Genomic DNA, 8,446 nt, shown 5'->3' on the forward strand with positions numbered 1-8,446 from the left:
TGATCGAAATCTAATATCTGCCTCGTCACGTGTTGTAAATTTATCACTCCGAAATTGTTCTTGCTTTACAAATGCGAACCCAGGCTGATTTATTGCGGATTTCTGCGGGTTAATATTGTGTTTAATGTTGAGTGTTATGTAGTATGTTTTGTGTCAATAAAGTGTTTAGAAAAATAAGATGTGTTTTTTTATAGATTTCTGTAACAGCACCTGTTATGTATTTAGCACGCAGGACAAAACGTGAACACGCTTCAACTTCAGCCTGATGCCACCTTCAAATTTAAAAGAAAAGATTTTTTTTTGTTGAAAGCCTACTATGATACCGATTGTGGTACTCAAAAATGCAACTAGAATCGAGGTACTCGATGCTTTCAACATTTCAACTAAAGCCCAATATTTTCCGGAATTTTCAAACGAGCGAACAAAACTGCTTCATTCCTCAAAATTGAGAGAAACTTTGCAAAATTTGGGCAATTCGTGGTAAGTGGAAAATGGGGCAATAACTTACACTTTATTTACCACCGATGTCAAACTTCAAACTTCTCAACCTGCAGCTGTCAGTAAACTCACTCTCGAATAATCAAACATTCTCATGAATCCATCTGGTGGAAACTTTTGCATTCCGGCACTCATGGCTCGAACGACCGAAAGTGTGCTCACCGGGGGGTAAATTAATTAACCCAAACGAGAAAGGGCAACTCACCACAGTTTATCGTTGGGATAAATCGTCTCATTAAAATTTTAACCGAGAATAAATCACAAAGTCTGATTTATGCAATTTCCGCTTGTTGGAAAACATGCCTGAAAGTGGAAAAGGGTAGGGTCAAATCAGTGTGATCGCACCGATTCAGCCAAGGCGACATTCCAATCAAGCCAGGCACTCACGTATCGCACACAATAGGTGCTACCCGTGGTACGTGAGATCAGCAAAACATTGCCATTATCACCTCATCATCCGGCAGCAATGGCCACCGCTGAGATTTCGCTCCAAGATTGGCGCTTAGCCGTCGGAGCCCCCCCCATCGGAACTTGCAAAAGGAAGATGACGTGAGGGGTGGGGGCGTATCTCCTTTATCGACCGATCGTGACTCGCACGTTCCACTGCTACTAAGCAGCTCGATAATGACAGATTCAAGAAGTCTCCAGGTTACGTGCTTTCAGCGATAAAGCTCACACGGGTAAATAAACGCTCCGAGGGGTAACTTGCCCGCAGAAGGAGCGAATAAAACAAAGTTTATTTTATCACGTTTTTAATTAACCCTTCTGCTGCATTTGACCCAAAATGGTGACATCTGGTTGAGGGAGGAAAAGGGACCGCCAGAGTCATCCCCTCATTAGGATGAGGAAGAAAAAACATTACAAATGGACCATGTCTTCGAGGGGTGATGACATCTCAGGAAATGGAAAAAAGCAAACGAACAAATATCGCTAATCTGTCATAATCTACCCAACACTCTTGGCGTGACATTCCGGTTCATATCAATGAAAAGAAGGAGCCATTTTTCTTATGAAAATATGTTCCCGTCGTTTATATTTCCGCCGCGGCTAACAAGGAGGGAAAAACTGATGACATACTCACATTTTCCGCGGACGCACCGACACGGTGTGCAGAGCCACTAGCTAGACTACATACTCGTATTTGATTTAATGATGCAGTGAATAGTGAATCTGTGATTTATGATGGTCTTACAGGATCCCACAAACCATTCAATTTTTGAAGCTTAATCCTGGACGAACACACGGAGCATCGGTGCATCAGCATGAATAGTGGAAAATGAATCCCCTGAGCGCCATATTCATATTCCGCCGAAGCGGACAAAAGTTTCCTCGTGAAAATAAGCATTTCTAGGTACGAGGTGGGAGGTTTTTTTTTCTCCTACCGCCAGCCAGATTTGAGTGGGTTAGAGGGTCCGTTTGTTGGTCTTTATCCCCGGATAAAATGTCATAAACGATTTAATGGAGCCCAAAGTGGAGGATATGATGGGAGCTTATTCGAATCAATTTAGGGAGAAAACAAGCAATCGATTGACCTGTGGTATAGCAAATTGATTAAATAAAAAAATCAAATACCTGGGATCAAACTTGGGATTCCATGGGAACGACTCGTCGGTGCAGAGACTTACCTTTATAAAGGTTTGAATTACACGAGTTATGTTATCAGTAATAAAATTAACTAGAATAATGGAATGTTTTGATCCAATTTTCATGAATTTCGCACAATATACTTCAGTTGAGAGAATAATTAGGGAAGGGTCAGTTCTAGACAATTGAATTTTTATATTTTTTGACTGATAGTATCCATCAGTATTTTTAAGGACATTCTTATTGTATATTCGAAAGTTGAAACGTAGCTTTAAATAATGAGTCCTATTAGTAGGAATTTCAACGTAAACAAATAAACAATTTGTAATGTAAACATTATTTCCCTTTCCCACGGTCGACATTTGTCAAGGAAACCATCATTTACTCGACACATCCTGCCAGCATCTTAATTCTAGTCCTCTACTTCCCTGCCTTTGCTCCGTGCATCTTGTTCGAGTATTTTTTTTTCCTTTCCTTTCTATCAAACACAATATTATGCAAATGGAACGACTGTAGCGATTGTGGGGGTGGCAGCATGAAAGGATCTATTAATAAGCCACCGCGAAGCGGAAGGAATTTCTGATGATGAAAAAAAAAATGACGGTCCTCAGCTACTTGTTTTCATATTGTTCGCTCGTAGAGAGTGTTGGACGGGACGCTAAGACTTTAGTACCTGCAAACAAAGACGTGACCAGGGAAGACGTGGAACAACAACAACAACAGAGAGCCAGCGTTCGCGACCAAAGCCATTCCAATCACCTAATACTTCCTCCACAAGTTGCGGAGGGCTGGATCGTACTTCTTTCAGAGGGGCAAACGACAGCCAAGTTGCTCGGAGAACGTCGGATGGTGCAACCACGGCTCGCATCACAATTACGGAAGCTCGAATAATAAATGCCGCACTGCTTCGCAGGATCTGTTCGTTCTTTTTTTCCTGCTTGCTTCCATGTAGGTTTTGGCAGGCACTCGAGGAAATGTGAAAATATCCGTTGACAAAAATTATGCAATATCAGTTCTTGTTCTTTTTTTTTATTAAATCGTTTATTTTTACAGGCTAAGTTACATAAGTTTAAAGGAGCCAAACTCCTGACTGTATTGTTACAAGTATATATAAACATTTTTCCTTAATTCTAATGTTAATGGTGTAGAAAACCGATTACTCGCGGTCTACTCGAGTTTAGAAGGGTGACATATTCTCTTCAGGAAAAGGAAGGGATAAAAGGATATGTTAACAATGTTCACTCTCACATTCACACTCAAATTCATTACACTCAATCCTTAAGCCTATCTTATATCTAATATGTATTTACATTTCACCTTATTATATTGTTAATGAGAAGGGATTTGATTTCTCGCGAAGGAAAAGGAAGAGGAGAATATAAGGATATAAGGACAATCAGACACGAAGATCGATAACTTTTAGGAAGACATATATTTGGGACATGTAATCAAGGTCTAAACCAGCCAACACATCTCTCACCGGCACATTGGGCTGCCTTCCTCTAACCCGAAGAGAGTTTTCTAAATTCGATCTGGCAACAAGATACTCCTCGCACGACCAAACAACGTGTTCGACGTCGTGGTAACCTTGGCCGCAGGCACAGATATTGCTGTCGGCGAGATCAAAACGAAAGAGTAGCGCGTTTAACGAACAGTGATTGGACATGAGTCGGGAGAAGGTGCGAATAAAGTCCCGACTCAAGTCCAGACTTTTGAACCATGGTTTGAGGCTAACCTTAGGGATAATTGAGTGGAGCCACCGGCCCAATTCATCTTCGTTCCATTTGCGTTGCCAGTTAACGATGGTATTTTTACGAACTAAAGAATAAAATTCATTGAAGGCGATTTGACGCTGATAATTTTCGCCTTCAATTGCACCTACCTTTGCTAATGAGTCAGCCCTCTCATTACCCGGAATTGAGCAATGTGAAGGGACCCAGACAAAGGTAATGACATAACAGCGTCTGGTTAAAGCACTCAAAATTTCTCGTATTCTCTCAAGGAAGTACGGCGAGTGCTTTTCCGGGCTCACTGAACGGATAGCTTCGACAGAGCTAAGACTATCCGTTACAATGTAATAGTGTTCAACAGGTCGTGAGGCGACGCTGTCCAGCGCCCAGTGTATTGCTGCCAATTCAGCAATATACACTGAGCAAGGATACTAAAGATTGTGGGAGGTGCTAAAAAATTCGTTGAACACTCCAAATCCTGTGGATTCGTTTATAGAGGACCCAGTGGGATTACTATTTTTGTTCATAATGATGTGTTATCCACAATAGAAAGTTCTCTGTAATCCGCGAAACCCGCAACTATTTCTGTTTATATTTCTGTGGACTAGAGTGATGAATTTTATCGCACTTCAATATCTGGCCAATAACACAATAAATTTTATTGTAATATTATTTCACCTTGGAACAATATTATAACAGCCATTCCATGCCAAACCAATATAGTGGTCCTCAGCTTTCCGTGAAAAGTGATAGTTTAGTTCCTTACCGCAAAGTTTTAGACCCGTATTTGTTTTTTTTTACTAGGGTGCCCATTTCCATTTTAGGGTGATCCGAAAAATCGAATTTGCATTTTTTTTTCCAAAAATGCCTTTATTTAAAAAAATCATAACTTTTGAACTACTGGACCGATTCAGATGATCGACATATCAAATTAAAGTCAATTAGCTAACCTTTTTTGAAGAGATATAAAACTTGCAAAAATTTCGGATTTTGATTTTGTGATTATTGATTGTATTTGGTTTTTGTAGTTTACATGGTCTCGGGACCAAGGACGCCATTATTTTTTTATATATATTTTTTTTTTGAAAGCTGAAGATTTTCTACATAACATATTCAAAAATCAGTGAAGTGTTATTTTTTGTTCTTGAGTTATGGTTTTCCGTAATTAACCGATGGTCCAAAAGATGATTTTTCCCATTTTTCCAATAATTACTTTTTTCGAAAAATTATAACTTTTGAACTGCTGGGCCGATTCAGATAATCGATATATAAAATTGAAGCCGATGAGTTGGTCTTTTTTCAAAAAATACCACTTGCATACAAATTGGTTTTCAATCGCATTGATGTAGGCTAATCGCATAGGGATATTGAACGAAAACTTAAAACATGCTAACTCTAAGAAATCTTAACTGAAAAACAAAAAAAGACACCTCTCTGATATTCAGATATGTTATGTGAAAATACCGCAGCTTTATATATAAAAATATGAATAATATAAATATAAATAAATATTTGATATAAAATATATGGCACCCTTGGTCCCGAGACCATGAAAAATATGAGAAACAAATCTAATCAATAATTACGAAAACAAAATACATTTGTTTCCTCAAGCGTAATATTTTTTTTTGAAAGAAGACTAGCTCATTGGCCCGGTCCAATAGTTTTTTTTTGTGGTGGAAAAAAGAGGTTAAAATTGATTTTTCGGACCATCGGTTAATTTTGAAAAATCATAACTCAGCGAGAAAAAATAACGCCTCTTTGATTTTTAGATATGTTATGTAAACAATCCTTAGTTTTTTAAGAAAAATTATAAAAACATATATATATTATAAAAACATATATATATTATAAAATTATAAAAACATATATATATATATATATATATATATATAGATATAAATAGAGTGATGTCTGCCTGTCTTTCTGTCTCTCTGTCTTTCTGTCTTTCTGTCTTTCTGTCTTTCTGTTTTTCTGTCTTTCTGTCTTTTTGATTCTTATGGACTCGGAAACTACTGAACCTATCGACATGAAAATCGGTATGTAGGGGCTTTTGGGGTCGAGGAAGGTTCTTACGATAGTTTGAGACCCCTCCCCCCTCTCTAAGGAGGAGGAGGAGGCTGCCATACAAATGAAACACAAATTTCTGCATTACTTGAGAATTAATCAAGCAAATTTGGCAAATTTGGCATGTGAAGGTTTTTGAATATGAGAAATGTTTCTATGAAATGGAGAGGGGGTCCCGTTAAAATAAATAAATAATGTAATAAAACGCACTCCTATATCTTCTTCTATCTGTATACATAAAAATGGATCGCCGAATGTGCAAAACTCGAGAGAGGAATTGTCCGATTTAGGGCTGTCTTTATTCTATCATATTTTCTGTATCAAACATTTATTCTATGTAACGGATAAACATGTTATTTGCAAGTGGTTGAAAAATCTTGAACGAGAATTGTGACTGAAAATAATCTGATATAATAATGACGAGTTTTGGTGGAAGTACTAGGAATTTTATAGTAAAGGGTAATTTTAAAGTGTAGCTAAGAAAATCAATCAATGAACAGTTCTGCGATTGGACCTAAGAACGTACGCTTTTGTAACTGGTTCTGTCTGTTAGAGGAATACATTCTCTGGGTTAGAAATAGCGACTTTACAACTGTTAGCTTATGAATTATAAAATACAGAATAAACTGTTTTACAATTCGAAGAGTTTGAGTTCAATAATTCGAAGATAAAAGGAACAGCATGGCAAAGTAAGATAGAAGGGGATTAACGACAAACACGGTCAACCGAATACCATTTATTTGAATTGAACATTTATACTAATGTCACGCAATCCTAAATAAGAGAGAAATGCGACGAAGAAATAGAGTTCATTTGTCAATGAGGGATTTATTTTTAAATTTTGGAAATTTTGAAATCAACTAGCATTTTTAGAGCGAAAGAAATATACGCGAAAGAACATCTGATGTTTTAGAAGGAAACACATCTATGAATTATTACATTTTGTTTTCATGGCAATTCTCTTCATATTATCAAGACACAAATCAAACGTTTCGAAGTCTGTATTGATGGTCTCTAAATCTTAAAGAGCAGTTTGGAAATGACAGTTTCCATAAATGAAATGACAAAGTCTTCTTTTCCATTCATAGCGTTTTCTTCTCTTTTTCGATTGTGCGTGCATTTTTATGAATGTACTGATGACCCGGCGAACTTCGTCCCACCCAAAATTGATTTTCTGATATGAATTCTTTCGAACATTCACGTTTTCTTACTAAAAGAACGTTCGTGGATTCATTGGCCATTCACAATTTCCTTTTACTATAAATTTTCTAGTACTTCTGTCAAAGCTTCTCATTATAATATAAATTTACTAGCTGACCTGGCAAACGTTGTTTTGCCATAAAAATTATTTCTAGTGAATATATTTTTTTTATCTTCGCTTATTTTTCTTCGGCCTATTTCCGCCACTTCAGTGCTAATCACCGACATCAGGGAGGCGACTCCACCTGTTCCTACCTATCAGACTCAACAAATCATGAGCCGGGCCAACTTCTTTTACTTCCCCTCCGAAGGAAGACGTAACCAGAGATTTTTCGCCTCAGAATATCCCAACGACGCCAGCTGGGATTCAACCCAGGCCGATCGGATTGTGAGGCTGTTACGCTAACCACACAACCACTGGCGCCGTCTTCTAGTGAATATGTTGGTTGTTAAATAAAAAATAACTAATGTATTGTAAGTGTGTTTAAAAGTTTTAACGATCTACATATACGTGAAACGTTCGTTAGTCTTGTGTTTGACATACCGAGGAATAGAGCGCCAAGGCCACCGACAAAAACTATGGATGGGTTATACCTATGATATAACCGCAAGGTTGACGTAGGACTGCCGTTGGCTTAGTAATCATTTGTGTTTTTTCAATTAGCAATAATCGCACTTCGAATGTTCCTCATTTGTTACGATATCACCGCTGCGCAAAGCTGTTGATTAAATTATTGATGAATGTGAATGTGAACGAAACAATTGCAAACAAATCCCAATTTAGGTCAATTTATGCATTATGGTAGTGGTTATCGCAGCAAATAGTTATCAAGATTTGCGTATAAGTTCAGTGAGCTGGCGACATGCCGATTTTCCCAACTTATTGGTTTCGGAATCTGTGTTGGGAAAAAACATTCCGGTTTGCAAAAACGCAAGCGAGTACAAAAGTACCCGTAGCTTCCATCTCATTTGCAATGCCAATTTCCCCAGGCTTCATGGTTTTGAAGTCTATGTTAGGGAAGCATTCCGATTTGCAAAAACGCAAACGAGTACAAAAGTACCCGCTGCTTGTATCTATTTTGAAATGCCGATTTCCCTTGGCTCCATAGTTTTGAAGTCCGTGTCAGGGAAACATTCCGATTTGCAAAAGCGCAAACGAGTACGAAAGTACGCGCTGCTTGCATCTACTTTGCAATGCTAGTTTCCTCTGGCTCCATGGTTTTGAAGTCTGTGTTAGGGAAATATTCCGATTTGCAAACGAGTACAAAAGTATCCGCTGCTTGTATCCATTTTGCAACGCCGATTTCCCTAGGCTCCATGGTTTTGAAGTCTGTGTTAGGGAAACATCATTCATTCCTGCGACGGTA

At 38.1% G+C, this 8,446-nt stretch overlaps 1 pseudogene; it reads right to left on the bottom strand.

Annotated features, from left to right (window-relative positions):
• Nucleotides 1–7,723: 7,723 nt before the first annotated feature.
• Nucleotides 7,724–7,800, bottom strand: LOC129780905 (U4 spliceosomal RNA; annotated as a pseudogene).
• Between the last annotated feature and the right edge of the window lie 646 nt (nt 7,801–8,446).

This window comes from Toxorhynchites rutilus, chromosome 3 (genome assembly GCF_029784135.1).
Source record: "Toxorhynchites rutilus septentrionalis strain SRP chromosome 3, ASM2978413v1, whole genome shotgun sequence".
Taxonomy (NCBI): Eukaryota; Metazoa; Arthropoda; class Insecta; order Diptera; family Culicidae; genus Toxorhynchites; species Toxorhynchites rutilus.